Here is a 15,015-nt window from a genome sequence, read left to right on the forward strand (position 1 = left end):
AGACTTCATATGTCATTGTTACATATATCATGCTTTCATTCGTATCATTTCGTGGTAGAGGGAAGCACCTCACGAAAGAGGAATTTTGTGTTTTTTAAAAAAAATCTCCAATTACAGAGAAAGTAAAATAAAAACAGCCCAAGGACTGTGAACAGACTTTAAGCCTTTCCTACTCAGGAGGCAATTATCTGAGTGTGCTCAATTTAGGCTCTTGGGCGCTTCTTCCTGTAGCCTGCCCTTGGGACAGTACTCGAACTCCCACCAGCAGAGTTCAAAGACGGGGGGACAGTAGGCGGTTGGCCATGTGATACAACCCAAAGGACATGACAGGTGTGTTTGCCCCAAGATATCTGGCCTCCCTGTCACCCACACCCTCCCCATTGTGAAATTTCCCCTTCTTGCCTTATTTTTTCTGCCCAAGTTATGCCTGAAGATTGACTCTATTAAAACAAACACATTGCTTATGAGACCTTACATCTTAACTCAGCAATGGTCACTTATGCAGTGACCCAATATTTACTTGGCAGACCGGATCACATGTTTCCTGGCAAGACTCAAGGTTCTGAAAGAATGTGACACTAGGCAAGACTGTTTAGTAAGGAGAGGAGGAGAGGAGGAAGAAAGGGAGTCACAGGAGCCATCCTGAGTGTGCCGTACTAAGCTCAGGCATCGCCAAGGGAGAGAGTGGTCAGGAATGAAAAGGCAGCTCCCAGAGGGCACTGGAAGGGGGCCAAGGACCTCAGCTAAGTGGGAGATAGGGAGAGGCTTCTGCCAGATAATAGAGGAAGAAAGCAGAAAACATAATATATATATATATATATGGTTTGTGAAACTTATTCAAAAGTTTTATTGGGAAAGAGATCAGAATATAATGACTGAAACAACTCAAATTCATTCTCTTCAGGTCATCCACATTTTTAACTTCATGAATGTATTCATTTCCTCAGCCTACCATAACAAATTACCACAAAAAATAAGAGAAATTTATTGTTGCAGTTCTGGAGGCCAGAAGTCCAAAAAAGAGGTCAGTATGGTCATGTTCTTTCTAAGGCTTTAGGGGAGCATCTGTTCCAGGCCTTTGTCTTATCTTTTGGTGTTGCCGGAAATCCTTTACGTTGTTCTTGGTTCCTAAACAAACCACTCCAATCCTCTGTCATTACAAGAGTTCTCCCTGTTGTGTCTGTCTCTGTATCTCTTGATTAGAACCCACCTTAACTGAGCATGACTTCATTTTAACTTAATTACATCTTCAGAGACCCTATTTACATATTAAGGTCACATTCTTAGGTACCCAGGGTTAGGACTTAAACACATCTTTTATGGGGACACAGTTCAACCCACAAAATGGTCTTTTTCCAAAGAGCAACGATACTTACATCCTGTTTGTCATTTTCCCAAAACTTTCCCACAATTCAGATGCAATCATTCAACAGAGGAGTAGTGGCCACTCCATTAAAGGAAGCCATTGAGGAAAACTCTTATCAGTGTCATTATGAGACTGAACAGTTCCTAGAAACTTAAGATCATATTCTTATTATGTTCTTCCATTTGGAACTTTACTGGCGTCAGCACTTCCATAAAGTTTTCAGAGTTTCACCCTTGGCAATGATCCAGCACATGAGCACAACAGTAAGGCGTTGGCATGAAGGAATAAAGGACCATTGTTAGGACGAGGAGTGGCAGCCCAGGAATAAGGAAGAAAGAGAGGAGCTAATCTCAGGGGCAAAGTAAATTGCACACTAAATCAGTGATATCCATAATACCAAACAAAGAGTCTTAAAAGACAGGTTCTTATTTAAAAGAGAGAGGTGGGGGGAGGAGACAGGAGAGACAGGTTTTGAACAGGACAAAAACTTGGAATAGCAGCTGGATATAATTAACATACAAATAGAGTTTTGATTCTATAATTTTCCCCATCTTTAGTTTTTACAACACACACCCAGATTCCAAGGAATGCAAACAAACTAAGCTGAATAAATGAAACTGAGGTTACCAATGACATCCACTGAAAATGGGCCAGCATTTGTATACCTGCACATCCGTGCCAACCACAAGCAGCTGAGACAAATCAGAGTCTACTGTCTCTCCGTATTTAGGATATAAGCCATGAATAGCTAAAGTTTCAGAATAACACTCCTAAGTGAAATGGAGACACTATTAAAATCAGGATTGGCCATTCACAATGCAGTTTCATCACACCTGAATTAGAAAACTTGAAAAACTTTAGCGGTGTTAGGGATAAAAATGGTCTCTCAGCTCTTTAAAGTTGGATAGGAAACGACTTTAAGATCTGAATCTACACACTAAATGATAATACTGTAAGAACTTTGACCTCCAATAAATTGGCCCTTATAACTTTTCATTTATGAATTCTACCTAAGCAAAGGCCACTTGGAATTAAGTCCTGAGCTGATTTCTCTGGCTACTTTGCTAAAACATCGGCAGAAACTTATTGAACACCTACTGTGTGCCACACACTGTTCTGGAATGAGACATACTGGTGATTCCAAAGAAAACAAGACAGAGGACCCCTGACTCCCTGGAGATTACACACTCGCAGATGAGATGGACCAGTATGTCTCATTTCAGAAACAGGTATCCAGTTGGGTGTAAAAGAGATATGGGGGGTTTTGGCTTTTTTTCCTACTACAAAATTATTCTAATATCAGCTACTTCTAGCAACTAGAAGTTTATTCTGGATTTTAACATCCTTTTACAGACGCTATAGAAATAACTGTAAAGATATTACAGTATGTTTCATAAACTCTATTGGAAGACCTGAAAATTAAGCTTACCAGGTCAAAAATTTTGACATGCTTTCATTATTTGGTCCTAAGAAAAAAATTTAGCAGTGTGCCAAGTGAAAAGAGTCACAAGCTGTGAGACAAGGGGACGTGTGTTCTCATCTTAGACCTCCTCTGTCTTTCCAGGTTTCCTCACAGGGCTTAAATTTCATAGTCTGTGATGTTGAGGGCTAATTTGATTCATCATTTTTAAAGAATTGTTCAGGTACCGCTGGAATTCCTGAGAAGCTTTGGGTTTTGCAAAATTTATATTTAAAACCATAATTTTTCAAATAATTTAAAAACTTTTAAAAATGTAACAAAGCAAATAGCACAGTTAAATAATGTTTTATACCAAATTTTAGCCCATTGGAAACTATCTACCAACCTGATCATTTATGCATGCAGGTTAACAAATGTTTGTATAGACCTCATAATGATCTCCGGGCATACATTTGAACTTCTTAAAATTGGATTATTGATAGAGTAGGTAGTCATTCTGACCTGGCCTTTCAATAAATTTGTCCCTTCCTATATGCACTTCGTGGAAAATGATTCGAGGAAGTACCTACTGCAACAGGCTGCACTCTGTTCATGGCAGCCCAAACTCTGCCGGAGCCACAATGGAACAGCCAGCTATGTAGTAACAAAGAAGCCTAACACATATGTTGTCATACCATAATATAAGTAGTTTAATCATCTTCTTTGTTAAGTTTTTTGGTAACTTTATAGCCTCCCTTATATTATCTTCTCTATAAAGAATACAAATATGTTAGATATTGATAAGAATCCAAATTTTTTAAAGAGAATTAACCATTGCTCCACTTTCAAGTTTCCAGGTCAGTTTATTTGAAGAAAATCCTGAGATTTTAAGGTGAGCTGTTAAAGTCGTTTATCATTTGCACCTATTTATTGGTGTGAATTGGAATTTTTTTTCAATATTGGGCTAGCAGTGCAAAATACAAAAATAAGATTAAAGGTTGAGACTGCATTTATCATCTATAACCCAGAGTTCACATTTTTTGGTTCATTAAAACAGTGTCATTTTTCTCATTAATTCAGCTTTAGAGTGATCAGATGTTACAAATGTGAACTTTTAAAATAATTTTCAGCAATGGCACTGCTCTCATCTTTTTTATATGGAAAGGGTTTTACATGATACTGAATTAGGAAAAAATATTTTTGTGAAAAATGTTCTATAACTATTCTAGTCATGGGTTGCTTGTTTTCAAGAAACAAATCTACTCCAGCTAGCTCTAAGTAAATAGTAACAGTTATTGGACTACACTGTTGGAAAACACAAGCACTTCCAGTTCACCTGTTCACAATGTCCTTAGCATGGCCTTCAAGGCCCTGCAGACTCTCTCCTCTACATATCACTCTGATCTCCAGTTCTCCCAGTCTCCTCCCGGCTTACTCTGCTCCAGCCACACTGACATTCTTGCTGTTCCCCAGCACCACCTTTGTTCCCATCTTGGCATTTTCTGCTCTCTCCTAGGAACTCTTTGTCCAGCCATCAGAGTAGCTTGCTTTCTCACTGCCTTCAATTGTCACTGTCACCTTAGAGACTCAAACCTTGGTCAACTGATAAAAATAACATTAGTCTCACAAGCCTGTCTGGACCACTCTATCCTTTGCCACGTCTACCATTTTCTTCAAAGCACTTCTAACGCTCTCACTCTTTCTCTCACCATATATATGTAAGTTTTCCTTCAATTCTTCCTCACTTCCTTGCTCCTTCCCTCCCTCCTTACCTTCTTTCTGTCTTTCAATTTTCTCTTTTAAATTATAAGCTCCCTGATAAAGGCAGGACATTCATCTGTCTTGTTTACCACTGATTCTGTAGAACCTAGAATATAGTACAACACAGAGTCCCAAAAGAGATGACTCAATGTTGTCTGTTAAGTAAATAAATAAACAAGTGAATGAATGAATGACTGGACAAGACTCTCAGTCAAGTTACAGAAGGAGTGAAACTGGCAAGTCAGAAACTTAGATCATTCTTTTATTTGTTGTAGAATCTTATGTCTTCTCATCTCTCTTGCTCTCTCCCGCCTCTCTCTCTTTTTCTTTTTCTTTTTTTTTTTTTGTTTGTTTGTATGTCAATTGAAGTCTCCTATTCCTGACCTAAAATTTGCTTTTTCTTCTCACTAGTCAATTTGCACACAGCTGAAAATTACCTCCAGACTCAACATGACCTACAGTTCAAGTGCTCCTCATTCTCTGGTTGTAATCCTGTCTTATAGTGCAAATACTCAAATGAGATAAAACATTTGGCTCAGTTTAACCTCTAGATTTACTTACCCCTTTTCAGGTCCCGGAGATGTGACAGAAGCTCAACATCACAGGGACCCAGCGTGGCCTTCTAGGATGACCACTTCAGCAGGTACTGTCAAGTATATTGGTGGCAGCTTAAAAGGGGGAGATTCTGCTAGGCCCAGTGTGCTGGCTAAAACACAATGACAACAACAACAAAAAAGCACTGATGAAGATGATTTCAAATTGTCTCACCTAACTTTAACACCTTAATATCCCAATAGGAAAGTTAAATATATTTTAAGAAGCTTTTTTACTTGTTTCCTTTTCCACTTCATTTTTTTATTTAGGATTCTTTCCATTGCAAATCATTGAAACCACATTTCAAAATTGCTTAAAAAAAAAAAAAAGAAATCTGCTTTTATCTGGCTCTTATAATCAAACAAGACAAGGTATTCTGGATTCAAGCAAGGAATGAGCCAGAGCTTCGATGGTTTGATCTGTAACTGTTTGTTGCTGAATTTTTTGTTCTCATTTCTCAACTTGATATCCTCAATACTGGGTCCAGTCTTATGGCTTCAGACTGACGGCCAGAAGCTCCCATGGCTATATCCTCCTAAATCCATGTACACCTCAAATGCCCTAATGAACTGCTTAGGACACACTCAAATTAATTACAAGTGTTAGAGGAATGTGATTTGTTGTTTGGCTTAGGCATTGGCTATATGCTCTGCCTCTAGAATTGGAAACAGAGTCAACTCTACTAGGTTCACATAGCTGAGACTAGTGGAGAGGAGATTCTACCAATGTATTGCCTGGATGCCAAGCAGGAAAACAACAGATTTCTACCATAGTTGACATAGTACTCAAATAGTGATACCTAGAAATAATTTCATACAAAACAATGAAATCTTCTAATCTTCTTTTTTTGCTCTGCTAACCTCACAGGAACAGACTATCAAAACCAAACCATTTTTTTTCCAGTGGTCTGTGGATAAAACATTACACACTTTATATTCACACTTTACCCTTTACTTTTGGCTGAATGACTAATTCTACTGATCAGCCCTCAGTAAAGCACCCACAAGATTCTAGTCTCTAGACATGTACATCAGGAAGGGAAGTGAACGTTTAATCAATTAATATTTGCTGGCTAATGCCTTGACATTTACGAAGGCTGGGCACATCTGCATGAAACTCTAAAATAAAATTAGGAAAGTGATGAAGAATAAGACTTGATCAAAAGAAGCCAACTGAACCCAAAAAAATAGATACATTTCTTAACCATTATGCGATTTCACATGACACTCACTTTACCCATTGAGTGAAAACTACTTGTCAGTTCCTTCCACCCATCACCAAACAAATGAATAGCTCCATTTCATGGATTCACAATCAAATGACTGATGAAATATTTCAGTGTTCAATAAGCTGTCTAAGCATTTTGTAGTACAATGCCTAAGCAGATAGAAAATTCAAACCCAAATTTATTTTGTGTTATAACTGTTTCCAAAAGAACAATCAGCAGTTTTTATGTTGAGAGGAAATAGGCCATAGAAATTTAAAGGTTCTGCTTTGGTGTCAGACTGCCCGAGTTCAAATCCTAAATCTGTGCTTACTTGTACTTCCACTTCCTCATCAAACAAATGAAGATAATAATAGCAGCTGTCTCATGAGGTTGTGACAAGGATCAAATGAGTTGATCTGTATGAAGTTTGTAGAAGCTTCTGGTAGTGCCCAAGGAGTGTTACCTATAACCTTCTTTTATTTATTTTTTTCCTCTCCCTCGCTCTCGCTCTCATCTCTCTTAATTTTGATTTTTTCTTCACATTACAAAATGCTATTAACTTACTTTGTGGACACCTCACTTCTATATGATGCATATTGCGAAGTGGTCCAGCCATGATTGAGATATAATCACCAAAGAGATGTCTTTGACAGAGGTGGAGTAGCTGACAAGTTGCTAAACACAATGTTAAACTGTTTGTTATTGTTGAGGAGTGGGAAGCGTCTCTTTTAAAAGACTCTCAGGTTTAAAGCCAAGATGATTAATATTCACAGCGGACAGACTAGTCTATATAGCCAGAGACACTGAGGTCAGCCGGGATAATGGAAGAGCATGCTTATTCCTGAGCCTGTAGTGACACATACTTACATCTATACCGAGCCCCGGCACCTCAGGCTTGTCAAGAAGAGGTGTGTCCGTACGGTTGTAAAGATTCAAACCTTACAAGTGAGCATCGTGTAGTCATAAGCATTTGAATGAGTCATGGCTTATTTTATGGGTGTAGCTCATCTTCAAAGAAAGATTGAATTGACCATAAACATCAGATCATGGAACGAGCTTTTCCAAAGGCTCCTCATAAAAACACAATAAAAATAAATACAGCTATTTCCTAAAATTTAAAGTCTCACATAGATTTATTGTGAATCTGATGCATTGTTGCTCATTGTCTCTTTTTTGGATGATATCTGTACCGCTGAACTGAGTTTCTGAAATGTCAATGAAGCTATTTGTATTAATGTACATAATCAGGTAGAGGAGGCAACCTCAGTACAGCGTAGGATAAGAGAAAATTTGAAAACGTTTGCATTTTCACTCTGTTTTCCTATTTTCATGTGACTATCAGATGTCTTGTTGATATATCAGTTCTAGGCCTCTCAATGTGTAATCTGACGTGACCTCAATAATATCCAAACATGAAGTGGTCAAAATGTCAAATATTTCATGATAAAAACAAACATGTGTTTATGTAATCTTCTGAGAATTCTTAGGTGTCATAGGAATTAGAAATTTTTTCAGCAGACTTTCATCTGTTGCCTTCTTAGGTGTTGTTTTCAGCTCACAGCAAAAAATTACAGGTCTATGGAAAAAAATATCCAGAGTTCAAATATATATATAAGTGCATTGAAGCATAAGAAAATTTCAATGTTTTTAGTTTTTCTTATTTCCTTTATCTGAGTCTTAGCAGTTATGCTAAAGCAATTTTATAATATCCCTATTTTTAAAATTCAGAATGTGTACCCAAAAGTATGCAGAGAATTATTTAAACTATATTGTATTTTCCAGTCCTGGCCAAATCATTTGACCTTTCATTAGATACACAAAAGAATCATAGATGGATATCCTAGGTGGTTGAAAGCAAGACTAGATTTAGTGGATGAGGGGCAAGAATTGGGAAGACTGTTACATATGTGACCCCTAAGTAAAGCATTTTGGCAAATAGCATTGCCCTGCATGGAATCTTAGACTTCTGAGTTGAAGAGTACCTTAGAAGTCCTCTACTGCTCACATTTCTTAGGAAGGTTTAGGGCTGGGGCAAGTGCAGAGGGCTTCTCAGTGGAATTTCTTTCTTAGGCTGTCCTGCTCCTACTTGGGTAAAAGTTAACATTCAAAAATGACCACAAAACCCTAGTTCCGAAGCTTGACCACTCTTTTCCCTAAAGAAACTCTAAAGGATTATTACAAAGAAGGTCACAAAAATAGCAAGAGAATCACTAAGATCAGTGTTACTTTTATAGCTGACACTCCTAGAAGTCCTTGGAAGAACTGCAATTACAAATGGATACCTGAAGACTAGCTCCATCTCTCACTAGCTGCCTGCTCAACCTCGCTGGATCTGTCTCCCCTCCATTAAGCCAGATGCTCGTAAGTTCATATCCAGCGCCATCATTCTCTAATTCCATGTGTATTCTCAGAGTCTCATGAAGCCTGTCAAAAGGGTTCAGGATGGCAGATTCTGTTTACAGCCAAAATTCCACTTTGCCAATTTTATGGGCATGTGAATTATTATTTAATGCCTTGACAATAACTCCTTAAACTTAGAGAAGCCTGCTATCCAAAGCACTTTTTTAACATTTGATTGATTCATGAGTGTAATATAATAATCTATGGAAACAATGGGAATACTAATTTTTCAGAGTGAAAAAAATAAACATAAGAAATTAAGTGTACCTCTTCACCTACAGATGACAATTTTGATCAACAGTATAATCCTGTGAAGACCTGCAGGAAATTTATTGCCCTGTATTTTAATTTCACTTTAGGTGAAACTATTTGCTTCAGTATCCAAAACCAGGTCACTATTTTTCCCAAATTTTTAAATTTTTTCCAGGCTATTTGTTTGCATTTGAGAAAGAAAAAAAAATTGGGAAATGCAATTATTCAATTTCTAGAAAAATTTTTCAGAACCAAAAACATTTTGTATTTGATAAATAAATCCCTTTATCCTCCCATATCTGCTCATATATTGCCGGAAAATTATGGAACCAGGGGTTGGTGGGGGGAGGAGGGGGCGTAGTAATCATTGCTAGAGGTTTTTGTTTGTTCATCTTACTACCTGGAAAACCAGATTGCCAAATTAGACCATTGAAATGCATTCTTACATGAGTCAAACAAAATAAACATTTGAAAATGAGATTGATATTTGCCTCTGTTCAGTGGTCCCCAGTGGCAATGGACCCATCTCCAGTGTCTCAGCACGTCACACCTCCATGAAACCTGCTGCGTGGCAGCTAAGCCTGTGGAAACAGCAATGAATCATAAGAGTAAGGGAATCCCCGTGTCAGCACCCGCTGAAAGCAGCAGCTGAAGCCCTGTCCACGCTGGGAGCAAGACAGCCTGTGTGGGAAACCTGTTTCACCACGCCGGGTGGTTAGCCTTGCTCACTAAGCGTCTGTTTTTGCCTGCTCATTCTCTAAATGCATCCAGCTTACAGTTTCTTCCTGGTGAGTGTCCCTCATATTCTGGAATGTTCTGCAGCATTTCTTCACCAGGATGGGTGGAAAGGTCACAAGCACTGTCCTTCCACTTGAGTTTTAAGTTCGGCAAAAGGCATCTTTTCCTTCTTCAATATATTTTCCACATTTTCCTGATGATTTCTTCTCACTTAATGGAGTTTTTTGATGACTGTGACCCCTCATGAGTCCAGCTAGCTAAGTTAAGGAGGGAGTGGGTTTAAACACTGAGTTTCTCTCCAACAAAATCATCATTCTTCAACATTCAACAAGAACCAATAAAGCAGAAGGCCTGAATCAGGCTCAGAACCACTGTCTGACAAGCACAAGCTTGCTACAACTCAGCTCGGATGGTGATAAACATGGGCTTCAACATTTCAGACTCTTGAATCTGGAAAACAACTCAGCTGAAATTTATATACACTGTGTAATGTGAAGCTTGGCTAAAAGGAAAGCTGCCCTTGGAAAGAGATAGACGATTTTAAACAAGGCTAATTTAAAAACCCCGAATCAAAGATAAATCAGCTTTCTGAACTTAGATGGGGAGCCTCCACGCCAGAGGTCCACACAGCCCACCGGCGGAGGAGTCTCCCTCCCTCCCTGCGAAGAACACAGACCAGGGCAGCTGGGAGGATCCCTCGGCGAGTTCTCTGGCCATCCAGGAAAGGAGACTCCGGCCCTTGAAAAAGGCATTAATCACATTTGGTTCCTTGTACCTGAGAAAAAATAGCTATCTATGGGATCTGATTTTTTTGTGTTTCAAACTGGAGAAAGCTTTTATGATGTCTCTTGGTGAAATATAACCGCTCTCTCATTCTAAGCAGCCTCTAAATTCTTAAATGTGTGTAAATGGAAAACATGCTGTGGGTCTTTATTCCACTGAGCAGCAAGAAATAAATCAGAACCCACTCCCCCTTCTCACACCCCAACTCAGTCACTCCCTTGATACTTCACAGATGTGCAGCATTGGAGGGAAGAGCAAAAATGCTTTATAAAATTAATATGTGCAAACTGCTTTATTTACCATAAATGCCTAGCCTGGGGCTTTCTCTGCTGTGCCCTGTCAAGATATTAAGCTGAGTTCTTGCCTCCTGCCTACCAAAAAGTTCGCCTTTGTCAGACAGAAGGGCCTCCATTTTCCATACAGGAGAGGCAGTTGGTGGTGACATGGTACTTGGCACATAAGGTGAGGCGGCTGCAAGTTAGTGGTAAACAAAACATTTCATCCTGAATGTATAAAATGTGTAAATCATCTTAGGATCCTGCCGGGTTCAAAGTCCTAAATAAATATCTGTCATTACTATAATTGATATTATATGCTGGAGACCCAATAGATGCATACAAATGCTGGAACTTGCATCCATGGCTCATTCATATCTAAAAATATGTAGAAGATATACCACCGAGCTCATGAAAGGCATTTAACTGATTTTAATAGCAGTCATTACATTAGAAAATGAGACTTCCTCTTGTAACAGAGATGAACTGGGAAGAAACAAAGGAGGAGAGGTAACTAGTGCAGCGCCCCAGTGCCCTGCCAGAATTACTGCTCATCATTCTTGCTTTCAGCAGTTAGCCGGCTCCTTTTGTCAAAGACTACCACCATCTAATGAAACAATTAGGGCTTGACAGTTTAAATATGCTATTTTGTTCTTTTCAAGCGTAAGTGCCAGCCACTGAGACAAACTATACCCACCACCTTCCTATCAGCAGAGCCATTGTTATCCCAGATAGAATGCCCTAAAAATAAAATCCATTTTGTATGTGAAGCTTCATCAAGTCAGGTCATGTCTGCTCCTCGGGGCAGATTGCAGTGTACTAATTTCATTATGCTATTTTTAAATGTGGCCTCCCTGGATCTTTTCATATGTCCTACATAGCTCAACAAGGCGCCAAGTTAATGTTCAGGGCTCTCTTGCTAGTCACCTCTGCCCACCCTGCTCCACCTCTAACTTCAGCAACCTCTCCAGGCCTGGATGGTTAACGAGATGTAAGTGCGCTATAATGATGGATGTGTTCCCCCTTAGATCAGCATCACTACTGGGCACTGTCCAGCACACGAGCTATTAGAAGATCAAATTGGCATCAGTTTCCTGAATTCATTATTAAAGTTGCTCCAGTTTTTTCAACAAATTCGCAAAAAGAGAAAATGGCTTTCTAAGATATCTTAAGCTGTTTTTAAGTCTCTGTGTACGTATTTCTGTTTTGCCTCTTGTATAAAATTTATTTTTTTAGTTACAAAGTTAACACATGCATAGGTTTATGAAGAGTGCAGAAGAAGAGCATGTCATTATTCATGACTCTTTCCAGTCTACTAGAAACCCAGCTCAAACTTGATATGCAAAAAGGGGTATATTGTTCATATAATCAGAGCTAGAAGTAGCTTCAGTCACAACTGGATTGATTATGGCTCAAATTAATGCCATAAGGACAAGATTTCTCTCTCCCAATCTCTCAGTTGTACTTTTCCTTGTGTCATCCTGTGTCTCTGGGAAGCCTTCTCCTGGTGGCCCACAGCAGCCCCGGGCTTACATCCTACCAGCTGAGTAACATTAATGAAGTGACATCTTCTTCTTCCTAACTGTTCTAATGAAAGTCTCAAATTGAGTTTCATTAGCATGGCTTGGGTATGTGCCCATCCCTAAACCTATCAGGGTTTAGTCTGGCCAGGGGAAGTCTTTGATCAAGCAGATTTTTGTTATATGCCCCTCATAAAGCCAGAATTTTAGATCAACCTCATAAGCCACATGGCCTGAGGAGGGAGGTAGGGTTCGCCAAAAGAACATCATATATACCATCATAAGAAGGAGTAGCTTCTGAGCAAATAACAACAAATGTGCAAGACAAAGACCTCTGTCCTCACAACCTAAAACTAGAATCAAAGATATGTCTTAGTCCTAGAGGGTCTGGAAGGTCTAGGACTACTTCTAAAAACTTCAATAAATTTGTACTAATTAAAATAATAAACTTTTCCACACAAGAATTCAGAAACCATCAGGAGATAATGCAGGGAATAATGAGGAAATCATGCAGGACAGAAAGAGAAAGACAATGTGTGATGAGAAGTCACCAAGGCATAGGGTCCACAAGTTCCAGTCCCTACTGCACACACACATTGTCAGTATGTTGTCCCCCCGCCTTCTGGCCGCCATTGTTCCTGATGAGAAGTTACTTATTAATCTTCTTGAAGTTCCCTCGTATGTGATGATTCATTTTTCTTTTACTGCTTTCAAGATTCTCTCTTTATCTTTGGCTTTAGACATTCTGATTATGATGTATCGAGGTATGGATCCCTCTGCGTTATCCAACGCAGAGTTTGAAAAAATAATGGCTGAAACTTCCAAATTTGATAAAAGTATTACATGACCAGAAAGCTCAACAGATGTATCTTCTGCTGATTTCTCTCTCCCCTCCTCCTCTGGGTACTCCCTTTACACATACGTGTATGGTGTCTCACATTTCTAGAAGGATCTGTCTATGTATTTTTTCTCTCTGTCCTTTGGATTATGTGCTCACTGTTGATCTAACTTCAGGCTTACTGATTTTTTCTTTTGCCAATTCAAACCGACTTTTGAGTCCTTCTTAGTAAGTTTTTCGTTTTGGTTATAGTACTTTTCCACTTCAGAATTTGTTTGATTCTCTTCAAACTTTTAGTCTTTTCATTGATATTCTCCATTTGCTAAGACGTTGTCATCCTTTCCCTTAATTATTTAGACATGGTTTCCTCCAGTCCTTTGAACATATTTTTAATAGATGCTTTGGAGTCTGTGTCTGCTAAGTCCAGTATCTTGGCCCCTCAGAGGCGGTTGCTATTACCTGCCATTTTTCCTGTGTATGTGTCACACTTTCCTGTTTCTAAACACATCTTGTAACTTTTCATCGTAAACTGGACATTTTAGATAATATATTGTAGCAACTGTGAATATTGATATCCTCTGAGAAGTTGCTGCTGCTGTTGTTTGAGCATTTGTTTATTTGTTTGATGACTTTGTTGAACTAACTGTGAAATCTACTTCCCCTGTAATGTGCAGTCTCTGATGTCTCTGCTCAGATTATTTTCCCCTTGTTTTTATCGTTTACCCTGGCTTTTTTGGGGTTGTTCCTGAGTCTACTTACGGGTCAAAAGTTGTTTTAAGCCTCCATGGTCAGTTAGACTTTACCCATTACCACTGGATGTCTGTGTGGCTTGGGGACTGCCATCACAATTCAGGGAGTTTATGTTTTTGCCTCACCATCAGCCAGAGACTAGTAGCTTGGAAGTTCCCTCTTCAACCTCTCCCAAGAGGGTGCAGTTTGGGGCATGTACTCAGTCTCTCCAACTACCAGGGGTGCACATAATTTTATTTTTAAGCCTGGCTTCCTAGGGGTTGGCCCTGGGCTAGAGCAGTTTACTGTTCAGCCAGTGTTTTGTCAAGAGGTTGTGCTTAAATCCCTTGTGCCAGTAAGGCTTCTACCCTGTGTTCGGGAATCTGTGTGCAACTTGGGGAATGATTTCAAATCAGCCCAATTCCTGGATTCTTTCTGAGTAGGCACCTGGTAGATGGGCACAGCCCTTCCTCCTCACAGGGTTGACTGTGATTCCAGGAGTTGTTCTTGGCTGTCTCTTTCTGTGGTTCTCTCTCTCAAACTTCTGGCTGTTCTGCTATTTCACTTGTTGCTACCAGTATCATGGAGCTACCAAACCCTCTTAATTGCACTCCACCAAGGTCTCCGTTGTTTTCAGAAATACCCTTAGGCCTGGAATTCTGCAAGCTGTGTTCCAAATATAGTCAGCCCCCTCTAACAGAGCTGTTTACAACTTTCCTCTCTCCCTGAGCAGAACCTCTCCACTGTGACACAGGAGCTGAGGCAGTGGTCTGTCTCTCCCTAGTGACACCCCTGCTCTACAAGTGGGTGCTGGAGTTGGGGTTAGTAGCCCCTTGTCTTCTCAGCTTGCCCGCCCCTGCCCTCAAGTGTGGAGCATCCCCACTGCCAGGGCAGGGGCAGTTGAGGCCCCAGTATTCTCAGGCTGCCATGGGTAGAGTCTCTGCCCTGTAAAGGGCTGGTGAGGGGATGGGAACCTCAGTGCTTTCAGCCACACCTGCCCTAAATAGAGTTTCAGTAATATGAGTAGGAAAGGGGGATTGATAAGCACCTGCAAGCCTGACCCCTTGCAAAGTGAAAACGTAGCCCTAGACTGGGAGCTCAGGGAAAAGGCAGTCCCCTCCCCTCCACTCCCACACCCTCTAGTCTTCTTGGC

The 15,015-nt window shown here is 39.8% G+C and overlaps 1 long non-coding RNA gene across 1 annotated transcript; it reads left to right on the forward strand.

Annotated features, from left to right (window-relative positions):
• The first annotated feature begins 5,101 nt into the window (after nucleotides 1-5,101).
• On the forward strand, nucleotides 5,102-9,756 carry LOC116662645. Its single transcript, XR_004318624.1, has 3 exons — nucleotides 5,102-5,169; nucleotides 8,562-8,688; nucleotides 9,481-9,756. It is a non-coding gene; the product is annotated as an uncharacterized LOC116662645 (long non-coding RNA).
• The last annotated feature ends 5,259 nt before the right edge of the window (nucleotides 9,757-15,015 follow it).

This window comes from Camelus ferus, chromosome 3, assembly GCF_009834535.1.
Source record: "Camelus ferus isolate YT-003-E chromosome 3, BCGSAC_Cfer_1.0, whole genome shotgun sequence".
Classification (NCBI taxonomy): domain Eukaryota; kingdom Metazoa; phylum Chordata; class Mammalia; order Artiodactyla; family Camelidae; genus Camelus; species Camelus ferus.